This window comes from Quercus lobata, chromosome 3 (assembly GCF_001633185.2).
Source record: "Quercus lobata isolate SW786 chromosome 3, ValleyOak3.0 Primary Assembly, whole genome shotgun sequence".
Classification (NCBI taxonomy): domain Eukaryota; kingdom Viridiplantae; phylum Streptophyta; class Magnoliopsida; order Fagales; family Fagaceae; genus Quercus; species Quercus lobata.
The window spans coordinates 70,413,166-70,426,032 of NC_044906.1; positions in this window are offsets into that span (position 1 = coordinate 70,413,166).

Below are 12,867 nucleotides of genomic sequence, written 5' to 3' on the forward strand. Positions count from 1 at the left end.
TGAGGTGGATGAGGTCCTGTTTGTTTATTTGGCAATTGCCCTTCATGCAATTAGTTTTGCTTAATACGAGAGGACAGCGGCGTCCAAAGACCAGTTTATTACTTAAGTAAGTCCCTTCATGAACTGAGGTGAGATACTTATCATTGGAAAAGGCCATCTTGGCGGTGGTCCATGCAACACGCAAACTTCCACATTACTTTCAGGCCCATACTGTGGTTATTTTAACTCAGCTACCTCTCAAGTCCATACTTAGAAGTGAAGATTATACTGGGAGAATTGCTAAGTAGGGCACAATCCTAGGTGCTTTCGACATCAAGTATATGCCTTGCACCTCTGTGAAAGGCCAAGTCCTTGCTGATCTGGTAGTTGAGTTCGTCGAGTGTCCAGAAGAAGCTAACATAAAGCAAAGTGACATGGATGAAAAGTCGGTTGGTCTGATCTCCACACAAAGCGATTCCTCTTAGAGAGTATATGTGGACGGAGCAGCAAACTAACGGGGGGCAAGATTGGGGCTAGTTTTGATATCCCCTGAAGAGATCATCATTGAGAAATCCTTGAAGTTGGGATTCTCGGCTACTAACAACGAAGCAGAATACGAAGTTTTGTTGATGGGAATGAGTATGGTCCAGAAAATGGGTGGAAAGGTAGCAGAATTATTCTCGGATTCAAGATTGGTGATCGGCCAAGTGAAAGGAGAACTGGAAGCCCGAGATCCAAGAATGCAGGGATATTTGAGTCAAATTAGGCTTATGCAAACGAAATTTGAATCTTTTAACTTGTCGCATATCCCCCGAGGTGAAAATACCCACGCCCATTCCCTGGCAACCCTTGCCACCTCTTCAACACGGAGTTTTCCTCGGGTGATAATCGTCAAAGATTTGTATACCCTCACCCCATTAGGAAAGGACGTACGTCAGGTTCATCAAGTCAATCTAGCGCCGAGCTGGATGGATCCCATATTGAAATTCCTCGAAAGTGACACCTTGTCCGAAAAGAAAATAGAAGCTGAGAAAATACGAAGGAAAGCTCCTCGGTTTTGGTTATCTAAGGACAAAGAGTTATACAAATGGTCTTTTTCTGGGCCGTACCTACTTTGTATACAGCCCGAGATGTCAAAGTCACTCCTAGAGGAGCTGCATGAAGGTATTTGTGGAAGTCATACGGGAGGAAGGTCCCTATCACATTGGGCCATTACTCAAGGATATTGGTGGCCAAATATGCAGAAGGAAGCGTAGGAGTATGTTAGAAAATGTGACCAGTGTCAGAGATTCGCTCCAAACATCCACTAGCCTGGAGGAATTCTTAACCCTCTGTCCAGTCCTTGGCCTTTTGCTCAATGGGGGCTAGATATTGTCGGCCCTTTTCCTAAAGTTTTAGGAAACAAAAAGTATCTGCTAGTCGGCACAGATTATTTTACTAAATGGGTCGAAACTGAACCTTTGGCGAACATCAGAGACATTGATGTTAAGAGGTTTATCTGGAAGAATATTGTTACGCGATTTGGAACTCCGCGCATTCTTATCTCGGATAACGGCCTTTAATTTGATAGTAAGGCCTTCAGGCAATACTCTTCAGACTTAGGTATAAAGAATAGATATTCCACTCCTGCCTATCCTCAAGGGAATGGGCAAGCTGAGGTTGTTAACAAAGTAATAGTCAATGGACTTAAGAAGAGACTGGATGATGCAAAAGGAAAATGGGTGGAGGAATTGCCACATGTTCTTTGGACCTATCGAACAACGCCTCGACGATCAACATGAGAGACTTCTTTTTCTATGACCTATGGAGCTGAGGTCGTCATCCCTCTAGAAATTGGATTCCCAACGTTAAGGACTAGTACATTTTCCTCGGACAGTAACGATAGGCTGTTAGGAAAAAGTTTAGACATGATCGAAGAGCGAAGGGAGAATGCAATGATCCAATTGGCTTACTACCAGCATAAACTCAAGCAAGGCTATGATACTAATGTAAAGCTGAGATCGTTAGCGGTAGGAGATCTGGTGCTGAAGAAAGTTCTGGGAACCACCAAGAATCCAGCTTGGGGAAAATTGGGGTCTAATTAGGAAGGGCCTTATCGGATTACTTCAGTAACCGGAATAGGAGCCTATTATCTGGAAGACCTAGATGAAAAAGCTGTACTCCATCCTTGGAATGTAAACAATCTCAAGAGGTATTATTAATAATAAAAGTAATCTAGTTTGGGTTTCTTTTAATTTATGCTGATCATGCATCTTATGTTTCCACATCTAATGACATCTTATGAAGTATTAAATAGAAACTAAGTTATGTCAGGTCCTCGGACCATAAGCTTAGTGGAAATTAATACCCTATGACATCTTGTGAAGTATTAAACAGAAACTAAGTTATATCAGGTCCTTGGACCACAAGCTTAGTGGAAATTAATACCCTATGACATTTTGTGAAGTATTAAACAGAAATTAAGTTATGTCAGGTCCTCGAACCACAAGCTTAGTGGAAATTTATACCTTGTGAAATCTATTAGGTCACTAAGTGGGTTCCATAGAAACTAATACAGCCTCTCGCTATTAAAATGCTAGTACCACTTGGGCTTATGCATTCCAGAATAACAGATTCTCAAATATCGTCCTAAGTTCACAGGGTTTTTAATTATCTATTGAAGATATAAACCCCAATAAGCCTATGAACATCATCTAATGTATAACTGAAGTACTTTAGACCCAACTTTATCCAACTTTTGAAAATTCCCTTAAGTTTCAATTTATTAGAAGGAATGCATATGTATCCAAAATGTCTCCCTAAGATCTCATAGTATTAATGTTTATCACCCATTTTAACCGCCAACTGTTAATGTGTATAAGTTATTTTTTCTCTTGCAAACGAAAGATAGTCAAGATGAATCCATTCAAGCTAAGATAACAGAGCGAACAAGTACAAAAATAAGATAAAATGGCAACAAAAATAAGCAAATAGACAGAAAATCCTTACAAAAGTCCTAATCAAATTGTAAAATAAGGCCTATTTTTTCAACTTAATTTGGAGCTTGGGAGCTTGGTTGGCTGATTTATCTGCCTCCGAGGTAATGACTCCCTCCTTGTCCTTAGTGACTCCCCTAACTGGCATGACTGTGGAAGCCAAATCCTGTTGAAAGCCTTGAGAGGCTACCTCTGCCTCAGAAGCTGCTACAGTCTTGTCCAAGGAGGCTTCTTGAGGGGCATTAGTCTCTTTAGCTGGTTCTGGTTGGCCAGGGGGAGGAAGATTTTGAGGCAAAGCCTCCTGATTAGGATTAGTGGTTGAGGGAGTGTCTTCGGCTTGAGTGGATGGAGGATCCGAGGCGCGGATTGCTGTAGGATAGAACACATTCTCTGCCTTCCTTAACTCGGATGAAGCCTCAACCCCAGCTCGGTTAAGGGCTTCATACTAGGTTTGGGCGCAATAAATGCGACACACCATTGGCACCTTTACCCTTAGGGTCTCCTCTGTCTCAGCCACGCCAAGGTCGTAACCTTTCTGTTCGACCTCGTTCGTTACCTGTTCGGTCTCAGCCTTTGCCCTCTCGGCTTCCTCTCTGGATTTTTTAGCTTGCTCCCTTAATTTTTGGGTTTCCTCTAAGTGCTTTTTAAGGACTGCCACTTGCTCCCGGGCAGCCTTCAATTCTTCATTTGTCTCGCGCAAGCACTTTCTCTAGTCCTCAACTTGCTTTTGGAAGCCTTCCAAGGCCGAGTCAGAGCTTTTGCAAGCTTGCTCCTCAGCAATTAATTTTTTCTTCATGTCCACCAAGTTTTGCTCGGATATTGTTAAAGTTTGTACAGCCGACGCCCGTCTTTTCCTTTCATCTTTTAACTGATTGTAGCAGTTATTAAGCATCTCATCCAGTCTAAAAGTGTTTTGGATAACCTGAAAGGAAGAAATTAACACTATAGTCAATAAAGAGTACACATTAGTGAGTAATGATTGCAAAAAGAAAAAGAAAAGAGTTAGCACTATACCATTCCCAAATATCTTTTATTGTTAAGGATGAGTTCATTCTTCCTTGCATTTTTTATTTTGGCCATGTCCTTTGGGAGTAACAAAGCCTCCTCTACAGCCGAGGCTACGTGGCACCCAATGCCACCGTTGAAGTCCCTAATAGATGCATCATCTCGTAGGGGCTCCCCACCATGCATGGGTGCTGGCAGCCAGGCTTGTGACTCAAGAGGTTGAGTGTTAGACCTCTCCTGGCCTTGCTGAAGAGTATGGCTAATCTTCTGCTACTTGGCAACTCGTTGGGCATCTTCTTCGCGGGTCGAACGAGACTTTCCTGTATCTACCACATCTTTCCCTTTCTGCTCACTACGCCTTTTCAGTTCGACAGCATCAACTCTAACCGGCTGGGGAGGTTGATGAGAAGGTTGATGAGGAGCAGGAGGAGGAGACCTGGTGGGAAAATGAGGAATCTGGGATTGCGTTGATTTTCCCAGTGCACTCTTCCCAGGCTGATTCTCTATCAGCTCCATTAGACTTTTCTGGGGCTTCCTTTGTATTCCCATCTCGTCGAGATCTTCCTCGGATTGTATAGTTTGATTGAAAATCCCAAAATCGTCCGAGGAGTCTGATAGTTCTACAACTTCCTCTGGATTTTCTTCTTCTTCTTCCTCTTTTTCTTCTTCTTCCTCTTTCTCTTCTACTTCCTCTTCCCTGAGGGCAAGCTGGGATGAAGAGGCTCCTGTTGAGATAGCGGCAACAAAAAGGGGCTTAGTGCGGGAGGTGTCCTTAGGAAGTGGAACACCTTCTAGAATGATGAACCCCTAGTAGGCAACGCTAATATGGTGAAGCCGGGGATCGCGGGCTTTGATCACGCACTTCGGTGCTTGGAAAGCAAACGAGAGGGGGGTGTAGCCAAGGATCAAATGGGCTGCCCGGAGTTGGCCGTCTGCTTTGTTCACATATATCTCGGCTTTTAACACCCTGTCCAAACTTGCTTTGTTGACTAAACTAAGTTTGGGCTTGGTAGAACGTCTATCTGCAAAATCATTGAATTGAAATGAAGCGTCATTAGGGATAAGAATACTGAGACTTAAAACAAAAAAACAAAAAAAAAAGAAGGGGAAAATATGTATGTATAAACCGAACGTTATGAATCCATGTCTGCATTCCCACCTAGTTCTTCTTCCTCCATGGGGCATGGTAGACCATCATGCCATTCCCCAGAAAAGATAAGGAAATCCTCCTTTAAGTTCTTGTTTGAAGTGGGAAGGCACTAAATTAGCTTCACCACGGGATACCTCGACTTGAGATAATATCCCTACCCCTTCAAATGGTGGAGGTTGTACACACAATTCACGTCATAATGGGTCAGGTTTAGGTCCATTCTCTCATTCAAGGCTTCTATACTTCCCAGGACCCTAAACATGTTTGGGGCACACTGAGTTGGTGATAACCTAAAGAACCTAAGGTAATTCCTAGTAATAGTACCCATGGAGATGGTCATCCCGCCTTCTATGAAGGCAATCATGGGAATAACCACTTCCCTTGTTCTTCTAGCACCGGCCCATTTCCCCTGGGCTGCATACCTCATACCCACTATTGAGGGGATCCTATACTTAGCGCAGAAACTTCTCATACCTTCCTTGGACGCAACTAGACATCAAACTTACCCTCTTTCCCCACTTTCCTAAAGGGTTTCATAGAGAAATAAACGAGTTTAAGATGAAAGCTAAAAAGGTTTTAAGAAGAATTACAGGTTTGAAAGAGGGTCCTCGGACAAGATTTTAGTATTTGTAGATGCCTAGGAAAACGACGAAAAAGGAGAAAGACAGGTTTAGTGTATGAGTTCTAGAATTATGTGATCGCTGAAGGTAAGAAAGAGAATTGATTTGAAAATTCCTTTATAGTCGTGCAGAGGTCATGAGCGGGAAAGTTTCCACTCTCAAAATGAGACAGACCCTCCATCATTCGATTTACATCTTACCGTTGAACGTGGGGGACAAGTGCGTCGCCAAAATTTAATGCTGCCACGCTCGGGACGCTGAAGCGTCAGGAGCATACCCAAAACATAAAAGGGTATGTGCTTGTGACATCAAAATCAACATTTTCTCCCGAGGAGTCGAAAAGCAAGATTTTGAGGGGCTATTGTGGGGGCCAGTTAATCAATAATTATTAAAATCGTGTTAACTGGGCCTGTGGCCCATCCGAGGATGTTAAACCATCCGAGGAGGCCCACATAAGGTTATAAGGGGAACCAAATGAAAAAAGAAGTATATATCACATGAGATGGGTCCAATATTCGTCCGAGGACAAAATCCTTCTCGGTAATATGTGTCCGAGGACGACCTGAACGCTGTATTGTCACAAACACACTTCGAAGCTACATTACCACTAAAGGTGGGACATAGGGCAAGGGTAAGAAAGAAAAGATAAACAAATATCTTTAACAACTACTGTCTCGGCATTAATTACCTCTCAACCAACTCTCTGACTGCATTAATGTAGAGGTGATGCCTGAACAGTGATGAAGCAGCCTTACAGCTGCTGGTTGGAGGTTCTAGGACGTGTTGGATGGGATAGGAAGGGATCCCCTGAATCCAACCTACATGTGTGTGGTGAAGATGACACCAAGAAGGCTGTATATAACATGGAAGAATGCATTAAGAGAAGGGATGGGAACTTCTAAACAATTGATGCTTAGAAGAAAATCTTACGAAATAAAGAACTTAGCTTGTTTCAAGAATAAATTGGTCGTAATATCTGTATTAATCCATCTAGAAGCGTTAAGTTTAATCGTTTTTCTTTTGAAGTTAATCTAGTTCTTTTATATCCACGCTCTACAAATTTATTGTTTGGGCCTTTAGCGTTCGAACCCAATACGAGTTTAGGATCGACACAAATTAAGTCCTTACATGATAAATATATAGTTATTCTAGAATTTTTTGTTTTAGATTTTATGATATTTTTTGGGGTTTTAACTTACATACTATACATGATATATGAAGATGCATTACAAAATCTTATAATACAACCATCTTTATGATTTTTTTTTTCCTAGTAATTTAATAGTTATAGCGGGGGAGTGGAAGGAGGGATTAGAACCATGAATGTTGTGGACATACCATTAAATACATGCCAACCTATTAAGCTATAAGCCTATAACCATCTTTAAGAATTTTTTTATTTTAAAAGATTCAGCTGCTAATGGTTTGCCAAGACAACATGTTGATTAAGGAATTGGTATGTTTTATATCCTAGTAAACTACTCCATGCACCATAATTATTACTTAAATCACCTTATCTACCAAATTCCCATCTAAGGTAGGTTAAAAACATTGAGGAACATCATATGTATGCTATTATTTATGAAAATCTCAACCTAGCAAAAGCAAACAGCCTATTATAAAAGAAGATCAACTTAGAAAATTTCGTCATACTAATCTTTCAATAGTCTTATCATTTCATCTAAAAATAATAAATGGTGAATTGTAAGAAGATAATATTAGAGGAACGTGAACAACACTACAAAAAAAAAAAAAAAAAAAAAAAAAAAAAAAAAAAAAAAAAAAAAAAAAAAAAAAAAAACAAAACAAAACAAAAACAAAAACAAAAACAAAAAACAAAAAAATTTGAGTCAACAAACAATAATAGAAAGAATGATTCAAATTTTATCTCTATGTACAAATTTCAGTGCCTTAATCTTGATAGATAATGTATAGACTTTAAAGACAGTATTACCTAGCTTTTCTTCAAGTCCTCTTGACAAAAATTTTTGTTAATGGAATGAAATCCTTGTGATAAGAGTTGTACTGATTTGATTGACTTGATAGAAGTATGTAGTGGGTGTGTGTGTGTGTGTTATACTTCTGTGTGTCGGTATGTTAGTGCTGAGCTAGTAGTTGGTTATATGCCAGCTAATGCCAGCTAAGGGTAATTGGTGCTGTAACTAATTGTAACTACCGGGTTGAGTGGACTAAACTGTAAATAAGGTAGAGAGGGATGTATGAGAGGGGTAAGCAGAAACTATACCAACTTTATTGAATTCATTCTTTCCTAAACTCCCAATTTTCCTCTGTTCTTCCTATTCTTCATTTTTTCTTCCTTTCCTTGGAGGTTGGTTGCCTCGAAACAACCCTTGAACACAATTACCTTTTAATTGATTCTATCACCTTGCTCAATTTTCTTGGCAAGTTTCCATGTCAGTGTTAAGTCCTTCCAAATCAACTCCTAACAACTCCATTAACCATTTACAATCAATGGGAAAAAAACCTTTTTTTCATTGGCCAATCCACTTTCACCATTGTACTGAAAATTCCAAGGGGGCTAGGACCCACCACTTTGGACAATAAATCAATCATGTAACATACTATGGATTAATTGACCCGCAAGACCATCTGTTAGGGCAACACAATTCGTGGGAGAACAAAACTACATCAATACATTTTATGAATAATAAGTTGGTACCACCATATCTCCAATATTAATGAGTTGGCAAGCGTATTTCTACTGATCTACATATAAATTAATATATTTTCATAAATAAATAAATTGGATATTATATTGCAATATTTAAATGGTTACTGTTTGGGGTAATTTTGATTTTACCCCCATAATGTTTGGATTTAAGTCATTTTGTTATTATGTTGTGATGAGGTAAGTGACATTTGCTCATTCATAATTACGTTGTTTTCAACCTTATTAAATCCATGTAACTGTAAGATATTATTTTGACTACATTGCAATTTACGGTGATGAAGCCATCATTGAAGTTATGGAAGATATTTCCAGTGAGCCCGCCCGCACTGAATACTATTGCTAGGGCCTATGTGTTGGATTTCACATTTTGGGCCTAATGGACATGAGAAGAGGGTTGTCTCTTTGATTCGAGTCATTGTGTGTGTCTCCTGTTTTCACGGATCGGGCCGAACTTTTTCCACCATGGGCTTTTGTGGGGGTCGAGGTATGGGGTCCACTAGAACAGTACAAATGTCAGGTCCAGTACTGTTCGGCTATTGATGGTCAAAATGTCAGTGTCTGTGAGAACTGTCACAGCTGATTTCTTTTGATTTTGGCTTGTTACTCGATTTGTCTACCAAGTGTTTCCTATTTGCAACCATGAAGAATTTGACAACAAAACCAAAAAAAATAAGCTTCGAACTACACCATTGTTTCAACTTGTCAACCAAATTTATTACATAAAACAATATATATATATATATATATATATATATATATTTTAGAGAAATGCTATGTCTATAACATTTTTACAATATTTTCATAATAAATCATAAATAGCAAGTTGTTATTGGTTCTAATTTGAATCTACAACTTAAATTACTTTTTTGCCATCTATATCAACCAATAACAATCTACCATTTAAAATTTGTTGTAAAAGTGTTATGAAAAAATTGTAAACATTACACTTTTTTTTAATGAATTAAAAAAGAGTAGAATGCAATGATTGGAGTGTCTTCTCTACCTAGGTGTTACCAAAGTAAATTCCTAGTCCAAGCATGCAAGTAGGGGAATCAGTAAGCTATAATTGTTATCTTAGTCCCATAAGGATACTAGTGAGCATTGAGCCAAAAGTACGAGGTTTTCTCTAAGCGCTTCCCATTATGGTAAAATTAATTATATTTAAAATGTAAATTGTTCATTTTTTTTTTTTTTTACGATTCATTTATTTTAAACTCTTTGGTTTTTATACTTAATAACTCACTTGGATAAATATATATGATGTGGTCCCACATTTGATTCTAAAATTAAGAAATAAAATTCTTTAAGAATAAATAATTTAGGACACATGGGGCAAAATTGGAACTCTAATTGGAAATTCTAATTTGAGTTTTTCTCAGCTTCACCTATTATTATTATTATTATTATTATTAGGACATAAAAACCAGTTCGTTAGATTTTTTGCTTGAAAGAAGAACAAAAGTATAAATTGTTATTTAGTATAAGGCAGCTATGGCTTCATAAATAATTTGTTCCTAGTGATTTAAAAGAAACAGCCAAATTACATTAGAAAAGCATGAAGTAGAGAAAGAAATCATAGCTTAACCCTCCTAAAAAGAAGAAAAATGGAGAATCCAAAATACCCAATCAAAGCTCAATCATGATCAATCATTTTTTGCTTAGTCTAAAATGATTAGTGTGATGTAATGTCGATCGTGGGTTAGAGTGCATTTTTCTTCACATAATTGAACAGCACTTTTTTTAGAGAAGAAATTGAACAACACTTGGTTGAAGCAAAATGTTATTGAAATAATTTAAAGTTTATATAGAATGATTTTATTATTTAAAACTTGTCAAAGATATGAACCAAATACCCACGCTAAGATCAAATTTTGTTTTTGGTTAATAAATAGGTCCCCTAAGTCCACCAACATAACATCCAAATCTAATGCGTCCTGTAAGCTGAAACGTAGTGAGGCAATATTATTAGTATGACAAATATTTTATTTGTACACTTTTTGTGCGCATAACCACATATTTTATGCACCCAAAAAAAAAAAAAAAAAAAAAAAAAAAAAACCAACATATTTTATGCACATCCCATGAAAGACAGGATTATCTGGGTTTGAGTTAAAAGAAAAAAACCAACATATCTTATGCTCTCTATTAGAATGAGTGGGCATTTATCTATCTTTGCCATCCAAAAGTATACCGAAACCTAGGTCAGAGATGGAAATAGCCAAATAGGTCCAAACCTATTACATTCAAAAGCTTATTGGGCCAAGTTGTATTTTTTTTTTTTTTTTTTTTTAAATGGTAAGAATAATTAGATCTCTTCTTACAATGGAAATATCCCAACAACATCAATAAATCTTAGGTCCCAAATTATTTTATGTCAACAATAGATCCTCAACAAAATTAGTTTGGGTTGATCACATTAACATATCATCAATTGTTGAAACAGTAGTCCAATGAGACGACAATTCAAAAGACTTCAAAGTTCAAAAGATTTAAAACTTTCACAACACCACCTTCTAAAATATTGTTTAGACTCTTTGGACTTGCGGCATTGGATAGAGCAAGCAAGGTCGGCTTGATATCTTAGGCTTCTCCCATAATGCATCTACCTCCCTGATGAAGAAAATTAGTCCTAAGCATGAGTGAATCTTCCATCTTCAATCCCTGCATGTTACTGTTAAGACCACCCTAGCATCCATGATAGCAGCATCAAAGTTTACTTTTCTTTTCTCTCTTCTAATTAGCCCTTCCTCGCAGCTTGTTCACGAGCTTCTATCTTTTTATTTTAGCAAACTACACTTGTTTTGCGACTTTCCTTACCAAGACTATCAACTAAAATTCTTGTACATTAAAAAAAAAAGAGGGTAATTACAGGAAACTCACCTGTAGTTTGGCCCGAATTTACATTGCCTACCTGTGGTTTGAAAAATGTCACTTTACCTACCTGAGGTTCACTTTCTTAAGGCTTCATAACCTACCCCTACCTCAGTTAAAAACAAGAGTAAATATGTATTTTTGCTTACCTTTTATATCTCTCTTCTCTTAAAACATAGGGGAAAATAAAAGGGTCATGCTAACAAGTGCCCTTAGAGCAATAGTTAATAATTCATTTTAAGAAATTTTTAACACTTACTTTTATGGAAAATAAAAAAAACTATTAAATTTTTTTTTTTCTTTTCCCATGAAAACTTTTTTCAAATAGATTATTAACCGATGTCCTAAGAGCATCCATTGGCATTTTCCTAAAAAAATTAAACAAAAAGAAGATATAAAAATAAGATTTTGTAAAATTTAGGGACAAACATAATATTATTTTGGTAAAATTTAAAAATATTTGAGTATTGAGTAATATGGTTGGGTTAGAGTACTTTCGTTGGTAACCACTGTTGTTCAGCTAATCCACCTCTTACTTTTAATATATATCTCTCCCACACAGAAACGTTAGATATTAGTTCCTTCTCTGACTTTTCAATTTTCATATCTCTCTCTCTCTCTCTCTCATAGACACGCACACTTGGCTTTGTTGTTTACGATTGGGTTGTTGGGGTGGGATCAATGAATGAGTTCAATGGTAGCTGAGGTTCGGCGACTGGGATCAGACTCATCAGAGACGGACACCACAGCCGTCTTAATCTGTTTCTATTTTGGATCACCTTTTTTGTTCTTGTTTAAAAAAAGGGGTTAGTACTTAGGAGAATTTTGTGAGCTTGATTTGGAGATTCTGGGCTAGGATTTTATAGAATTTTGTGTGTTTGGTTTGGTGTTTATGTTATATACGAAAGTGAAGGATTTGGGGATTTTGACTTCCTCATAATTTATGTACAAGATGCTACCTGCCCATTTGTTATTCACAATACCAAGTCCAGTTTTTTAAGCGAATTTGGAATAAAGTTCAGCAAAAGTTCTCTTTTTTTTTTTCTTTTTTTTTTTTTTTTTTTTTTTTTTTTTTTTTTTTGGTGGGGGGAGGGGGGGAAATTCATTATCTCTAATGGCTGTGAAATTCTATTATGGTTTCTGGTTTTTTCGTAGAATGTGGGGGCAATATTGGATTTTTTTGTTCAATTGGAATCTCATAGAGGTTTGTTTATTTTTTTTCTTAAGATTCGAATCAACGTTGGTCAATTCATTTTCCTTTTCTGTTTGGACATTTCTCCATCACCACGTGACTTTGTTTATTTTTTGTGGCCTTTCACCATTACAAACTACTTCCATTTCTCTCTTAATCACACCAATGATATTCAAAACTTTTTTTTAACCACAAATCACGACTCTAGATTGTCCCCTGAACCATATATATATATTTTTTTATTTCGAGAAGTGATGTAGTGATTTATATTAAGCTATAACGAGATGGTGACATACTTATATGATATTGGTGCGCATGCTCTTTTTTTTTTTTTTTGTATTATAATAAAATATAATTCTAAGAGTCTTATAATTATTTCATTA